Consider the following 17,397-nt stretch of genomic DNA (forward strand, 5'->3'; position numbering starts at 1 on the left):
ATAGATATATATATATATACACACATATATGTCCCCCTCACCTCTATGCGTCTCGGCGGTATTGAGTATCTGCTGCACTGCACTCCTTCGGAAAACTTCGTCTTGCCAAACATTGTACGGCACCGTCTCTATCGCGTCTAGGAAACATTCGCCAGATTTAGCGAAACGGCAGCATATATACATACATCGATACTTTCTTTATCGGATTTCCTTATCAAACTTTTCCAAATAGCAATATCGAGCAATAACTCTTGTATTATGAAAGGGAAAATATTATGAAATTACTTTGGAAAATATTTTTTGTTATCGAGAAGAATTGTAATAAAAATGAAATACGATGACATAGAGATCTCGGCACTGTTTATAACTTTTCCTGTAACAATAGAACGATTAAAGTGCGACAGTTATGAGAGCAATAAATTGAAAAGGCAAAATAGATTCGCGTAAATGTTATCGTTCGTACTACGCGCGACGCATGCTTATCACCCCTTATTGTTAGAGAAATTATACCTCCGCCGCTTGTAAATCACTCTCGCAAATAGCGCGTTCTGATAAATCGCGTTAGCAAAACAGTCTATTATTTGTTAGGTTGCAACGCACTGATAAATCGCGTTAGCGAAACAGTCTATTATTCGTTAGGCTGCAGCGGTACTCGTAACGCGATTAGCGAACCTGAAACGGACTTTATGCGCGTTAGAGATCATCATCCGGTACCACGAGAAGCAAATCCGTACCGCACTTCGTGCCGTATCTTGCTTGACGGTCGTATATTAGTGCAGCTCGTTGTGAAATTAGATCTATAAGCTGCAGTGCGCGACCGCGTGCAAACTCGCGGAAAGGAATTCGCGCGGCCTCGAATCGCCATTCGTCTTTTGACCTTTAAACTCCCGTCGAGCCATCCCCCTCCCGCCCGCCCTCTCCCCCTCGCTGCATGCCTCATTCTTACCCTCTCGATCCGATTACTAGCCGAGAGAGAGATTGCCACGGACCACCTGGCTCGTACGGGGAATTACATTCGCCGTCCGGTCGAGAGTATAGCGTCTAGACTCTAGACTCTACGTCTGAAGCCTCGCGAAATGGTAATCGGAACCTGTCCCGAACCGTACCGTCGTCGCCTCGTCGTCGTCGGCCCATTCCTTTGCCGTCGAGATGCAGACGCGCGGAGAGGCCGAACGGGCGAACGCTGTTTGAAGAGAAATCGCCAACCCAAAACCTCCCCCTTGTCATTTCCTCAGCCAGCGGGAGGGAAAAAGCCCGAGATGGCCCTCAGGGTCTTGTGTCCTCTCGTCGCGAATATCGGCCACTACGACGACTACGGAGGATATTACCGTCGCCTGAAAGGAAGCCGACGACGTGTACATGTACCCGCGACGAAGCGTATCGACAGTGACGTCTGGGCGCGGAGCGATGGAGAAAGGTTTCCGAGGGATTGACGTTGGATCGCGATATGATGCGGAATTCGTTTGACATTGAGAGCGTCGGAACGAATGTTTAGCTTGAATGAATCTGTGAGAGACTATTGCTATTGGCATGATGCAAGATATGCTGTCGCAAATATGCGCAGCTTTAAGTTCTTTGACGTGTTCGAAACTGATTTTTATGTAGGAAAGTATTTAATGCTTTCCATATACAACGCTTGTTCTGCGTCTTTTCTTTTTTTTTTTTAATATTATGTCCTCTTCGCACATTAATTAAAATTAAAATAAACCGGCATATAAAACACTAGTATATAAACACTATAGTACTCCCTATTTTTGTAATTGAGTATTGTTATACCCGTCATCTACATTGTGGATGCCTCGCATAAAAGAGATCCGGAACACATATATTACAAAATTTGAAGTTATACAAAAAAAGTCCGACGTACAATATAATATTCGGCTTCTCACATATTGTACGCAAGTTTACGGCCGTAATAAACATGCCAGTTACCAGTTCTTTCTTTTTTCTTTCGAAACACATAAACGACATCTCTTCGCACGCTTAATTTTTCGCACGCGTGTCTGCCACAAACGTCCATACCGTGGGCGCAACGTGACGTTCACGAAAGCGCATAAAATTCGGTGGCAGACAGTTACGCGATACTCTCTCGTTCTCTCTTTCTTTCTTTCTTCATCTTTCTGCGCAATGATGCTGGACGGCTCCATTTTACATCGGCGTCACTCTCGAACGCGATAACGAACGGAATGGCGAGCAGTCAGGCAGAAAAAACGAAGGCCGACGGTATTTTTAGCCGGGATCCTGCGACAAAAAGCTTCGCGCGGCGCTTAAGCGGCTTCGTATCTCGCAGGTGTTCTAGATGACGACGACGACGACGACGACGACGGCGATGGCGATGGTGTTACTTATTAATAATTCGCCTCCTCCCGACATAGTCGGCCGTTTTTTAATCGCCGCCGTTTTTGCAGACGTCCTTATCGGCGATATTTGCCGTCGTGCTGCGGCGACACCGGTAGGTAGGTAGGTAGGTAGGCATCGTTTGCCGGCAGCGACACGCGAATTGGAAAGTTTATCGCGTACGACCCGCGCACGCGGACCCCGGGATCGTCGAACTCGCCCGCCTCGTGTCCTCGAGTCCCGATCTCGATACGAGGAGGTAGGTAGGTTCCTCCTCGGAACCGGTCGTGACCGTACCTACGCGAGACGTCGTTAATACCACGCGAGAGCGAATCCACCTACGAGCCGAGGGGATGACCGCGTCTCGCCGCTCGTAACCAGCCCGAAAAGAAAGCAGTAAGTCGCTCGGCTTGGAAAGGAGATGAGAGAGAGAGAAAGCGAGAGAGAAGGAGGAAGAAAGAGGAGAGAACCGCGGACCGATAATAAGTGGTCGTGAATCCCGAAGACCCGGAGCAGAAAGGCAAGCAGGCAGAGGGAAAGAAAGAGGGAGGGAGGGAGAGAGAAAGAGAGAGGGAGGGAGGGATCCTGCCGACCGTCTCTCGTTATCCACGCCACACGGCGTCCAGCCACGTGTGACGTCACCGCGCGCGTGTGGTGTGTGGCCCCGGCCCGGCGCGGCGATGCACCGGGGGAGGATGGATGCATCGCGCGTTCCGCATCGTGTGCGCGCGCGCTCGTGTATGTGCACACAGGTGTGCACGCCGAACCCCAGCACCACACGCCGAGATGCGACGCCGCCGCGCGGCTCCTCGCGCGAGTATGCATGTATATATGCGTATCGTTCACATACATACGCGCGCGTGCATGGCTAAACAGTGCCGGAGTCGAGGCTGTGGCGCAGGCAGCGAGCGAGGGACGAGAGATGCATGACGCTGCACGGTTCGCTAGCGTATACTATACCAGCCAGAAGGCTGCTGGTAGGGGGAACCGAGGGGCCGGTAGCCGCCGCGGCCCGCGGCCGAGAACCGACGGAAACGCACGAGAACTCCGATCGCGCCCGCTCTGTATCGCCTCCCTTCCACGTCGTCCGCTCACCGCTGTACGCTGTACGTTTTCTCTCTCTCTCTCTCCCGCCGCAGCCGGCGGCGATCGTTTTGACTTCGTCGCCGACTCCGCAGCTACTCGCTCGTGTCTCCTCGCTCGGGTTCGCGTCGCCTCGGACTCTCGGAGTCAGTGAGTCCGTGTCCGTCGTCGTGGTAGGGTCGCGGCGCACGTTTTTCCCCCGCGGGCCGCGCGCGCGTTCCTCTTTTCTCTCTCCGTGTCGTGTTTTCCGTCATTCCGCGAGCGAGCGAGCGAGCGAGCGCGCGCATCGCTTTGCTCCAAGCACAACAAAATATTTTGGAGAAATCCGCCGGTTGTGCCTGCGTGCGTGAGCGCGATTCGGAGTACATACCAACACGCCCAGCCGCTCCATGTGCGCGCGCGTGTATAACGCCGCCTGATGTTTACGGATCCGACGTAGTGTTGTTCCCGATCGCTCGCTCGTATCGTGTGTACCGCGCGCGCGCGCGCGCCTCTGTCCTCCGGCAGCACGGCGAAGTGACTACCGACGACGAACTGGTTTCTTCTATCGTCGTGAACTGAGCGTGTTTTATTCAGCGTGCTAGAAAATCTCGAGCGCCGGCCGTTTTTATCAGGACACCGAGGGACAATGGATTAATTCTCGCCGGGGTTGCGAGAGCAGCTACCAGGCGCGGCGGGCTGCGACTGCTCGGTTATAAGCGGAGCGGAGCACAGCGGGAGTGAGCGATAAATCAAGGTGAGAATCCGGCTTTGTTTTCGAGAAGGGTTGCTCGATAGCCGCGCACGATCCTTCATTGACCGAGCCGCCTCACCGGCCCGCCGAACGCCGAACCCTCTCTCTCTCTCTCTCTCTCTCTTTCTCTCGCATCTTCCTCTCTCTCTCCCGTGCTCTCCGCGTACTTCTTCCTCCAGCCCGTCCCGTTCGAACGAGGCTTTCTCCTCTCTCCCCCTTTGACTCTTTTCCGTTTCTCTCTGTCCGGTCCCTCTGCGAATGCTGCAAACGAGCATTCAACGAGCGGCGCAGCATATATTCCACGGGCCTCCTGTCCTCATCCTCCACGTTGCCGGTTGCCGCACGCTGCTCCTCGCGCGAAGGCGGACTCCCCGCGCGGGAGAGAAAGAGAAAGAGAGAGAGAAAGGGAGGGAAAGAGACGTAACGCGTTGTTTCTCCGGGTTCGGCTCGGACGACGGATCTTGATTGCGATTCTGCTCTCCACCATTCTACTCTCCGCCGTTCTCCCTATGCAAATTCACGCCGACGGAAAGTCGTCACAGCTGAAAGCCGCGCGCACGTGAGGATCTATGTTCCCATTAAATAAATCCCCCCCTCCCCCCCCCTCGCGAAACGGAGCCGCGCGAACCTGCAAGTTCGATAACCTTCACTCAGACGGATTAATTCTGAAAAATTGAGCGATCCGCCGCTATTTCGAACGCGACGTGAAAAATTGATGATCGGCGGATGTTTCGGTGCGCCGTACGAAATAACGCTCCGACTTGGCTATCGAAGGCCAAGCGGAGAAACTTACTAGATAGATAAGTAAGTGGCTGTCGAAAGTTGACTGGACCGTTTTGAGAAAGTCCGATCCTTTATGAGAGATGGTGAAATCGCGGCTCTTAACCCTTACAAAAATACTAACGAAAAAAATACTTATTCCTAGCGAAAACATTAATTAAAAAGAAAAAAATACTAATCTCTAACAACAAACAATGGAATTTCCTTCCTCGTGACATGTATGGTTTAACGACTGTATTCACGCGCGACGAATATTTTCAAACTGAAATTTCTTAATACGCTCTCGAGCTGAGAATAAATTCGCAGACAGGATGCGCCCACGATTCGCGGCTAGACGCATTATGATTTATCGGATATGTACACACCGGGAGTGCTTAATACAGTGCAATCATTGTTATCCCGCGGGATGGCGGATGCTTATTTGCTTAATATCCCGGTTGACTGTACGAATCTGTGCTGTTGCGCTTTGGTGGTTGGTATAGGCGTCTTGGAGTCCACATGGAAGTTCATATCAGCGAAACGCATACATTGCATAGATAATATTACACGCACGATAATATTACATGCACGAAACACTAGAACCTTAAAGAACCTTGATGTACAAGAGCGTATTTCACAATTAGCGTGAAGTATGTGAAGTATATCGGTATGATGTATTTATTGCGTAATTTTTCGCCAATTTGTTAATATAATTTTCGAAACATAATTTTGGAGTTCTGAAAAGCCGAGAAAATTTTTTTAACACGTTGCTTGTCCAGCGAGTTTTTTGTACGCCACAGTAGAATTTTTATTTTATCGCAAACATATATTGTGCAATATGATTAAAAATAGAAATTATTAATTGTTAAATGCGCTGTAGCGCACTTTTTGCTTTACATTATTATTCTATCTTATTCCCCCGAAAATGGACCACTGTAGTGTTACAGTGACTCATTTTTTTTTTTGCAAAAATGTACACGTCATTCAAAATTTTTTATTGTATAGCACTTATTACCTACCTAAACGTGGTTTGAAAAGTTTTGAATAGCATCGGTCGATACTGACCATTACTGAAAAGTCAGGTGTCGGCCAACAACTGCTGTGACAACAACGTGTTAATTGTGAGTTTTCTTTTCAAAACTCACCAGCTTTAAAGTGCTATTTCTTTTTCAAAAGGCACATGCTGATTTTGGAGAGGCACTTTGAATTATTAGCTGGAGACAAAAGCGCATGCACGTACTGAATTTTTAAAAGGAGACCACAATCGCTCTCTCACCGTGTCGTCGACGTGTCACAATACACACACACGCGAACGAGATGCCGTAGGATTGCCGCATAACGCGTGTATTACCATAAATGCCATGACGACAATACGCGCGCGGAGCGCGTCGTCCTTGGGCTTTAGGGCTCGCGCCGATGAGAAAGCGGCGACGAACGGACATTAGTCCGTTGGGGCGTATCCGCGCGATTTCGAATTCGTCGAAAGCGCGACGGATACACGCTGGACGCGGATGTGAATCACGAGAAAAAGTCGAATGACAGAGCGTAGTGTAGCGCTTGTTTGGCGTTCGGGCGCGCGCGCGCACCCACGTCCCCGCGGGGACGCGATCCCAACCGACCAACGCGCGGAGGGAGAAAAGAAGCGCCGCGAAACCGCATCCGACGTTTATCTGTCAAGCTTTTTATGACTATCGCGCGTAGCTTCCGGCGTGTATATACCACCGGCGCGGCGCTCGCGTTAAATTTGCGCCGCGTACACACGCACGCACGCACGCGCGCACGCATGCAGGCTATTTACGAGCGGCGCGGCCCGCGCGTATTTTTCGCGTTCGCGATTAGGTATTCGCGTTCGCCTTATACCCTCCGCGCCGGCTCAGAGATTCGGTGCGCGATAGCGCTGTGAGAAGCTTTATCACGCCTTAATTTTCCCAGCGGATGAATCGGATATTTACAACCGACGATAAGGGCGACGGCCGGCGCGGCGCTGCTCTCTGTACGTTTCGTCGTAGGGAGCCGAAAAGAAGCCGCCGACCTGCAACGGCGGCGTCGTAACGCCTAATTACGCTCGCCGCGGATATATTGTACATATTTGCATCGCAAATCTTCCACCACTGCACCGGGTAGCCGCGCGTCGACGTTGTTAATTCCGTTCGCCTCGCCTCACATGAATACATCAAGACGAAGATCGAGATCGTTATGAATATCGAAAGAATATTGTGTACATATACCTGCATACATATACATGTGCATAAGATAAACATCAATATCTTCTAACATCGGTGCTTATCATAAAATTGCTTCTTAAATTAAGTCTTCCAGAGAAAGAATTCTAACGTAAGATGAGAGATATTGTAATAATAAAAGCAGATTCGAAGATACTTGAGGATGATTGTTTGCAGCATTAATAATTTATATTTCGCTTGAAAGAAAACAGACTGCTGTTCTCTTTTGTCATGCATCTTCGTATATATTCGATATTAAGATTCCCTCTGTCTTTCCCCCCCCCCCTCTTTCTCTCTCCCTCTCGCTACAATATTGATAGATTATACTTTCAAAATATCAGAACATTCCTAAAGTATCGGAATATTGAAGTAGAGGTATCGATATTCCGACCATATCGCTGCTTATACTGTCATAAAACTTTCGTTGGAGTTTTCCACAAAACCCTCGATAGAATTCCGCATCGCCATAACGGAAAATCCTCGAATATTCTTGGCCGCGTTTAGGACAATCGCCCCGATCGTTGTTGGGGCGATGTTATCTTATCGTTTCCCGAAGCTCTCGCGTGACTCTTGACTGTTTCGTTACGCGAAGTCGCGAGTTTAATCCTCGACCGGAGTCGTGCAATTTCACAATGTAGATACTCCGAGTCATGCGGAACTCGTTAAAATCCACGTGTAGCATTGAGTGCGCAGACAAAAATCTTGAAACAGTGAAACGGTGAGAGAATAAATGAGGCTCCCTATAGACAGATTATCGGTAGATTTCATTTATTCTATGAGAAAAAAAGGTCATGGAGAGAAAATATAAAATGTTGCGCAATAATCCACTGATTATTACGTATTTTACGTTCGTCATTAAAGGTTAAAACGAGGAAGAAATGAAGCAGCTTCCGTTAAGGATAAGATTGAAAGCCTCGCGGGAGAGCGGCAACACTTATGGACGGCAATAATTACCGCGGGCTCGTTTTGTCCGTGCGCGCCGCGATCGTCGCCTGGCAAGGCAATAAAAAGGCCCCAAGTTCTCTCTCGTTTGTGTAGTGATATATCGTCCCGCGCGCAGGTGGAAGACGTCTACGAGCGGGCGATTCTCTCTCTCTCTCTCTCTCTCTCTCTCGCGATCCTTTTGGACATTCCCCGTTCGGGTCCTTTTACTACTCTCTCCCGGGCGAGAGACTGCCACATAGCCGGTGCAATTAGAACGCGCTATAATTGACTCGTTCCGAATGCCGGCGAGAGAAGGTGAATTATGTCGCGAACGCGCGCCGGCTTCGGATAAGCGGATGAAAAGCAGGTCGAGCGTGCCGAGCGTTTAACATCGAAAAGCGATACAATTTGCCGCCCGGCACCGCGATTACTTTATGGGGCACTTCGGGAACGGGAGGGGGTTGGCTTTAGGGCGACAACGCGTTAAGCCGCATAGAGCGATTTTATAGACTAGCGCTCCCGTTGGAAGAGGCCATAAATCATTAACGAGATCAGAGGGATTGCCTCCACGCCGCGTTTTTGCGCCACCTCCTTTATTTCCAAATTGTTTCTACATCTCGGGTTAGACAATTAAATGTCCTTTGCTTGATTGTTAAGCAAAGATTCGTCTCATTTTGTTTTTAACTTTGTTTAAATTAGATTTCCTTGTATTTATCCCCGTGTGAGACGTATATTGGTTATAATTATTTTATACAATTTTACTTGCGGTGAAGTATTTGTACATTTAAGATTGACACGTTCTTGTACTTCGTGCACGTTAATTTCACCCTCGGTTTCCGACGGCGCGATCGATCGAGAGCGCACGAAACGTACGTACGTTCCGCGAGAGGAACGCGCGGATCTCTCTCGGTGTGGCGAGCGAGAATACATTTCGCCCGCCTCGCTTTGTTCGCTTTGTCAAAAGTGTACTCTGGCACACTCGACGCGCGGCCCCCGCGATGTTGGAGGACGCGTCCATCCGTTTTGCAAATGGATTCGCGGAGGCTCCAGTGGCTTTTTGACGCGCTCGAGAGAGTCGGGGCACCGCGCCTAAAAAAATCTATGAATGACGGAGGCGATCCGGAGCTGTGAAAAGAAGGGGGCTTGATGAAAGAAAGAAAATGTTTACAGAGTTCGGCGAGAGGAGGAGAGCGGTGGAGAGAGAAAGAGGGAGAGAGCGGAAGGGGAGGAGGAGGTGCGCGGAGAACGCTTAAACCTGCGCCGTCGACTCGCGTACTCCTTGCTTTTTGTTCGACTGCTCGACAAAAGTTTGTGGCTCTCTCTGTTATATCTCGCAGTCTGGCAATCTGGATGAGAGAAGCATTAGGAAAAGAGACGCCATTGTCGTATTTTTGCGTTCTCGAAGAGCATTATTATTTACGGTGAAACTTGGTCCGTTTCGTTTACGGATGATAGAAACGTCGGTACAGGTTGCATGTCCGCGGGCAACATCGAATTCGCATTTTTCTGATTGCGATCTGGTAATTTATCGAAGTGGCTCGTTGAAATATGCTTTGACGAGTACTATAATAAAATTTATTCTAAAATATACATCATATAACAGAGAAACATAAAATTATGTTATTTGATATTTTAACAATTCAGCTTTTATGTTAATTATATTTCTCTGCTAAATGAAAAACCTCCCTGCAAATTTAATTATTGGAAAAATTAGCAATGAAAGACACCACAAAAACGATAATGTACGTCTATAACATACGTGTTATAATGCTGTATTGTGCCTTTTGTGGTGACTTTATCGTTTCGTCATTCTCGTTGCGTTATTCTCGATCAGCTATGCGGTAATGCATTTGCATTTGTACTTGCGGTATGATTCATGTTATAGCATTATAATCGTCTATGAAAAATCTTTAGATTTAATGCGAGAAATACATGTAGAAAAGAGAGAAAAAGTGAGAGGATATAATATATTTCTTATACACATCTATAAAATTCTGTGTGCTTTAGAGGCTCAACGACAATATGGATTTACCGATAAGAGCGCGGAGTAGCGATAGCGGAGATAACATCCTCTGTCAAATCCAATATTTGAGAACCTATGATTCGTCAGCCGTGTGGTCTTACAATCTGTTAACACTTCTTCAATCCCGTTCTTCTACGATATCTTTTCACCGCGAAATTTCTGCACGTACATCTTCGGATAAGATCGGTAAAATACGGTCGAGGAACAATCAGAACATCGCAACGTCTCATCAAACAGAATCCACGAAGCATCCCGACACGACATGGGTACGTGTCGTGACTCGGGAGTCGCAATTTCGGGAGAATGCAATCTCTCTGCTTTGAGCTTTCTTTCCCCAACATTTTTCACGACGTTCGCCAACGTTCGCGTAACAGACGCGGATTTTTCTGTCGACGACGCGCACAGCCGTGAGCAGAGGTTAAACGTAATTATTTTCGCGCATTACGCGCGTCCGCCACGGTGTTTCCGTTTCTGTTGTTTCGCGGAAAAGCTCAACGAGCGTAGTCCCGCTCCGTTGGATTTTTTCGCCCTCCCCTCACTCCCTCTCCACGGGAGTTACCGCCGTGCTGCTGTTTCCCTCGCGGGCGGTTTTACGAGAGAATCCGCGCACGCCGAGCCCACTTCCGAACCAACTGCCTGCCCCCCCTTCTCTCCCTACCTCCGTCCGCACGGTTCTCCGCGGCTGTTCGTCACGGTATAAACGGAGAAACGAGAATACGCGAGAAGGAGCGAAAGCGACACCCTCCCTTTGTCTCGTGTTCCTCCTCGCGTCAGGGGCAGGTGAAACCGCGGTACGTGTGTGCGTACGTGCGTGCGTGCGTGCGTTCACTCGCGCGTGCGGGTGCATCCTCGCTGCAACATTACTTATTCACTAACTACAGGTTACGGTGGAGGATCGAATCTTCACGATAAACCGCTCGTTGTGGTATAGAACATTGCAGTCATTCTATGTACAGTTATAATAGGATAATGATGGGATTTTTTTGTCTCTCTTTTCTCTCCTCTATCATTGCATTATTTTATAATAGATACTTTTTGTTATCTTTATTTATAGTTTTATATGTATTTTTTTTATAATTTTCTTTACAAATGCATTAAGTTTATCCTTAACTGTGTAATATGTATAGTCTGGTAGTTGATAAATAGGCAGGATGCAGATAAATACCCGTCTTGTTTTTACATTTTATTATGCTTATATTAAATCAAACCATCTATCTATATATTATGTCCGCTCTTTGTTCCGCTAGTATTCTCAGAAATAAGCTGAATATTTCCGTCTGTAGTAACAACATATGTTTAATGCACAATGAAATATAGTCGAAAGTTTCAAAATTATTTAAAAATAACAACACAAAATATGAAAAGATATATGTTCTTACGCAGCAATTAGGAAAAACGACAGACTACATGTTTTACGAGTACCGCGATATCAGAGATCACTGAGAAGACATGATTTTAATAATAAAACTTCCGGCGAGAGAGAGAAAGAGATGCGAACCGGTTTTATATTAAATGTACTATTTTCCGATAATCGCTGCGCGAAAACGAGCCACACGCATCGACGACGGCGTACGCTTCTTGTTCCTTCGTTCCGCCGTTAATCTCGCGCTCTAAACGCGATTTTCTGGATTTTCACGTATAACAATTACATCGTCGTTAAATCGGTCCGCGTTATCGTATAGCGGCCGGATTATTGCCGCTCCGCGATTCCTCATCTCGTTTAAACTGGGCGAGCCGGAGGAGAGAAGGATGAGGGAGGGGGAGGACGACGAATCATCTCGCGTGTCTTTTTCCGGCGTGCACTGGGGAAACGTGATCTCGCACGCCTTGTCGCGTTGACCGGAAGAAAGCGCCATTAGGAAGGATTTATCGTCGATTCGGAGCACAGCCCGCAGGCTTTGTTTACCTTTGCAAAGCGCCAACGCGGAGAGCGAGACAATGTCGAGGGAAACCGCGCATGGGAGTCTCCTCGTTCGGCTGGTACAAATCAGTTACACCGACTGCAGTTTGGTCGAGCTAACTGCTGGTTAGCGATTCGCCATGCCTCTCTACATTACACTATTAGCCCGTAACACGTGGAAAAAAGTTTCAGACGCCCGAGGTCGACCGACCGCACGGATTCACCAAATCGAGAACGCAAACACGCGCTAATGCAATCGTTAACTTCTTTCGCATCCGGCTAGTGTAAACAGTATACACACGTGTGGATGGAGAAAGTAATCCCTTTTTTTTTCGCTCAGCGGACTCTTTCACAACACTTTCAAATTAGTCTGCGTATGCTTGATTGTTTCAATAAATGGTATTTATAACGGAAATAAATGGAATTTCCCAACGCAAATTAAACGGTGGATAATCAGTAAAAAACATTGTTGCATTACAAACATGTATATGTATTAATTATTAAATTGATTCAGCGTTTCACACGTGCAAATATTAATTCTTGGTTAACTTGCATTGTTATTAAATATAATTTTATCAAAGTAATCTACGGCGCTGAATACGTGTGAGCATTTACGAGCACAAAAGGCTTACATATATAAATTAAGATAATCCAGGTTTTAACAGCAATCTCCGCGTAGGTGCAATCAGCCCCGTGGCGCCCGCCCTCGCTGTCGCGATTTCCGCATGGCACCACCTCCGCATTTCCTACGCCGCAAAATGAGAGCCCACGTGGGAGAAAGGCTACCGCTTACCAACCTAATTGAGCGTAATTCGTACGTTTCGCTAATGCGCGTGTGGGTCGTTTTCGCAGAATCGCGAATAGTATCTGACGACCGAAAAGAAGCGAGGGAAGAAAGAATGCCGATCGCCTCTCGTTCGTCGTGTCACTTGACGCCCGAGGAAACGAAGGGAGGGAATCACTTAGCCCATCGTTTCTTTTCGATCTCCTTCGCCTCGTCCGTTGTCAGTGTCGCATATACCTTCTCGATTCCGCCACCTCCTCTCCGCGGGGCTACCGCGCAGGAATCTGCATCGAAGGTCCCCTTCTCGGGAGGTCATGGGACCCCCGTGGATCGCCGCGAGATCCCCCGATTGTGTGTGTGATTCTTCGTTCGGGAATCTGCGACTCGCACACCGTTCCACGAAACGGCGCGCCTCACGAATAAAGGAACAAAGTGTCATCTCTCACGCCGCGGGCTGTCTGATTTACTGAGAGGAGCAAGAAACAGTGTACGGACGCCAGAGAGCGAGGATCGGGAGATATAAATATAAAATGCTCAGAAAAGGAATAAAAATACAATATTACCAATGCAACAATAGCAACCGTACGTAAGGGATGGAATAAAAGCATGCAGGATGTGCTGCTACGTTTATCTGACGTTGCGATCGCAGATAAAATATAAAAAAGAATGCGTTCGTATAAAGAAAATGTTTTTATTCTCCGGAATTTAGTAGGAAAATATAATAATTGTTGTACGCTGTTGTCTTCAAAAGAAATCTCTTTGTGTGTACACATATGGGAAACTATTTTATATGACCATTTACGAATCGCACGGGAACCGCAGAAAAAGAAAGATGACGAAGAAGTTTGATCGCGTGCCATGAAATCGTAACTTTGTTGTTCCGTCGAGACGCGTAATGCATGGGCAGACGCGATTTTGTCGCGCGAGATTTTTCCCGGCAACCTGTATTTTAGGGCGTGTAATACATGGTAATAGAATATTGTGTAATAACCTCCCCGCGAGCTAATTTTCAAAATTGCAGCTTTAGGAAACACTTTAACGACGCTACGCTATTAAAATCAAGATCCTTTCTTTTCGCTACTATAAAGACAGGAAATGGATAGATCGGGTACAATGCGCATACTGAACGTACGCAGAAATATAGGTTTAATGATAGACGATCGTAGGTACAAATTAAATCATTGCATCTGCATGACATAATCTATAATTCTAAGTTATAGCACAAATTTTTTATAAATACTGCTCGCGTGCTTAAGATATAAAATAAATGTTTACTTTATTCAATTATATTCCGTTCCAAGCATAGAGAATGTGGCACTGAAATTTACGCGTACAGAAATTCATATAAATTCATTTGTGTATTTTAAAATAGCAAATGTTATTTACACATCGATACATTCTCTCGGCGCAATGAATGCCTTTCGTAATAATCGTTTGCGAGATATGCGCAGATTTTTCGAGTAGCGTAATCAGCGTCATCGAGAGTGGGAATATGTATATATTTTTCGAATAATCATAGTTTAGATTACTACCGTGTTCGAAGCTGGTTACATTGATTCTGAAAATTTAGCATACAGCTCTCGCGGGAGGCGAGGTTGGGTCGATAGCAACACCACCCTTGGAAAGCTCTTTCAAGGGTGAACCCTACGATGGGTGGGTGGCACGTCGGCGGTGGTAATGCCGGCGGTGGAGGTGGTGGTTACGCTACGCTGATGGTGGTGTGACTATCGACCGAGTTCCGACGACGTGGAACGTCGTCGTGGTTGCGCCATAAGATTTCTTGTCGTCTCGCGCGCGGTTTCTTTTTTTCTTTTTTTTTTCCTTGTTGCCGAAAGTTTAATCAGGCGTACATTTTCCCCCGGGACATCTTATAAATTATGTTTCTCCCGTCGAGAAAAAAAAGTGGATGGACGCAATGAAATATTCACGTTTTTACGGAATTACGAAGATTCTGTCTTGCATTTTTATGCGAAAAGTGTACGATCACAAATTTTCTACAGACGAACTTTTTTTAGCGTATAGATTTTTTTAAAATAAAAATTGTATTTGATTTTTTTAAATAAAAACTGTTCGTTATCTAATTATTCTTCTCGTTAAGGAAGAGCTGCATTCGCGGCGTTTTCGCCAAATTTCCAGTTTGCGTTCAACTAGACCATATTTACTACGTAACAGACAGCGCGCACCATGTTGATCGACGACACGCCTTCCGTGAGAGCGAGTGTACAACGTAACCGAGTCTTAATTAGTTTCCTCGTGGAAGCCGCGGAACAAGAAGCGGTAATGTAGGAAGCTATCTCGCCGTGGTGGCTCCCCATTGGTCAACGCGCGCCTGCTCTCGACGGCGGGTCTTCGTTTTGTCCGCGATTAATTAATCCTCGCCGGGGCGAGTTCGCGATCGGCCGAGATCGGTCTCTCGATCGACGCAATGTGCAAATAATTCCGATCGCGTGCGCGCTCGTGCATACGTATACCGGCAGGTATCCAGAGAAACTCAGCCGCCGCCGCGATGGCAACTTCTTTCGTTCTCGTCTTGTCCCTGCGAAAAAGCCACCATTTCCTTAAGGGAAACGCGAAAATAATGACGTACTTATCCGTCTCGTCTGAGCAAGTCGTTTTTTAAACGACACCGTTCTACGACGTTCGCAGGTGCGTGATCTCTTTAGATAGAATTTCCAGAAATGTGCGGATCACATTTTAGCGCGTTTTAAAACTCGTAGACGTTCTAAATAATGACACTTGAACTCGACGATAATCTTTCAACGTGTGAGAAACTTCTGTTTATTTCTCGACGACCAGAAAAAATCATTCTATGTGCAGCATTAAAAAATGCGAGTTAATATTTTTAATGCAATCGTGTGATCGATTTGCTGAAGTTTGCGTTAACTTTGTAAAGCTGATTAAGTTCTTACGAAGTGTATATAAAATAATTTCTGTCATCCTCTCTCGTGTGTTCGAAATCGTAAACACATAAGCTGCAGTCTAGCCACATCTTTGGTCAGATTTATCTGAAAGAACTGTCAAAGAGAGGTCCCGAGAACTGTCCTCTTAAGATTTTAATCTTATCTTCCAATTCGAAGTAATATTTTGCGAAGGACGTTCAAAAATATTATCGTGCGTCGACATCGCGTTATATGCACTTTATCTCGCCGACTTGCAGATAATCCGTGTAAACGCGTTGGATTTGCTCCACGTTAGGCACGTTAGACAGGGACGAACGGGCAGGGCGTTGCGTATCGGTCGTGCCCGACCTGTTTCTCCCCGGGCCTCGGGCCCGTTGAAGCGAACGACGAGCGGGGGAAACTTTATCGCGAACGCAACGAACGGTTGACAGCTCCGGTGATGCATCGGTAGCGATTTGCATTGGCGTCGGCTGCGCGGGAGCCAGCTGCGCGCGAATCCTGAACGAAGAAATTCTCGCCATTCTTCGGCCCGCATTCCGACCGCGCGTTTATCGCGTGAAACGTGCCCGCTGGATTCTCATCTCGCGTTTACCTCAATACTTCATGTTAAACAAATCAAGCTTGGGAAAGAGATTATGTTTGACGCTAAGTGATTAATAATCTGGCAGGGATATAAATGTTTTTTTGGTATACTTGATGCTTTATATTAATTCGGTACTATCATGAGTGACTTAATATTTAGCCCAGGGATTCCTCCAGAATCGACCGAGAAGCGTTAAATAATAATGCTGACATTCTTAATTGCTTAATCATTATTATTTACCGTGGCTTTAATTATCCTAATTATTTTTTCATTTCACACTAACGAAAAAATAGATTGGAGAGACTGAAGAGTTTTAGTGCCATTAAATTCGGACAGTCTCATTCGTCGATGCGTAAAAATAATAATCGTATGCCACTGGGAAATTGATTTTCAAATTCAAACAGATTCAATAGCAAACACTCTCAAACGAGCGAACCGTATCTTAACTTTGTTGACCTTCCTGTAGGTTTCCCGCAATATTGACGCAAAGTCAGATAGGATAGACACGATATAGACTGGTTCAATTATGGAATCGTGATTGCCAGGAAGCTGTAATACTCGTAACAGCTTACTCAATACATTTTGCTATCGTTTCACCTTCGTGGTTATTTTTGTTGGTGTTATCGCGATCAGCTTGGTGCTTATCACTCGATCGCACGTCTCCGCTAGTTGTCTGATTACCTCGATAATTATTATTATTCTGTACTGTACTCATTCATTATTGTGATTTATTTTTTTAATTAATTGTAATTTTATTCCGCCTTAATTGCAATATTGCATACGCCTTTTACGTTGAAGTTTATTTTTTTATGGAAACTACTTTCCGTGAATCTTATGGACTTGCAAATTTCGGTACAGACACCAACGTGTAATTCATCTTTCATCGAGCTTGCAAAATTCTCGCAACGGTCAGATTCTCATCGTAACACACGGATTCCTTAGATAGCCGTCGCGATAATGTCGCCAATTTGTCTCGTGGAAAGCGCTTCCCACGCGCTTGCACTGGCATTCACACTCACAGCGCCGTCGACTTTCTAAGGCGCGGGAAATAATCAGCACAGCAAAACGAGGTGACATCGAGTGTAGGCATTCGTTTTATATGAAATACATAATGTATATGCAAATATATTACAATAATGTACACGTGTC

General features: G+C 46.5%; 1 protein-coding gene across 2 annotated transcripts in view; it reads left to right on the forward strand.

The window, feature by feature from the left end:
* Positions 1 to 17,397, forward strand: part of LOC105448615 (frizzled-2) — an 82,000-nt gene that overhangs the window by 53,073 nt on the left and 11,530 nt on the right. The window contains exon 1 of one of the 2 annotated variants that reach the window (XM_011687285.1): positions 3,576 to 4,156. The exons of the other annotated variant lie outside the window; for it this stretch is intronic. The gene's annotated coding sequence lies outside the window, so the exon portion shown is untranslated. Of the gene's footprint in view, positions 1 to 3,575; positions 4,157 to 17,397 lie in introns of those variants that run through there. 2 annotated transcript variants of the gene reach the window in all.

The sequence above is a fragment of the Wasmannia auropunctata genome, unplaced genomic scaffold (genome assembly GCF_000956235.1).
Source record: "Wasmannia auropunctata unplaced genomic scaffold, wasmannia.A_1.0 LD336083.1, whole genome shotgun sequence".
Classification (NCBI taxonomy): Eukaryota; Metazoa; Arthropoda; class Insecta; order Hymenoptera; family Formicidae; genus Wasmannia; species Wasmannia auropunctata.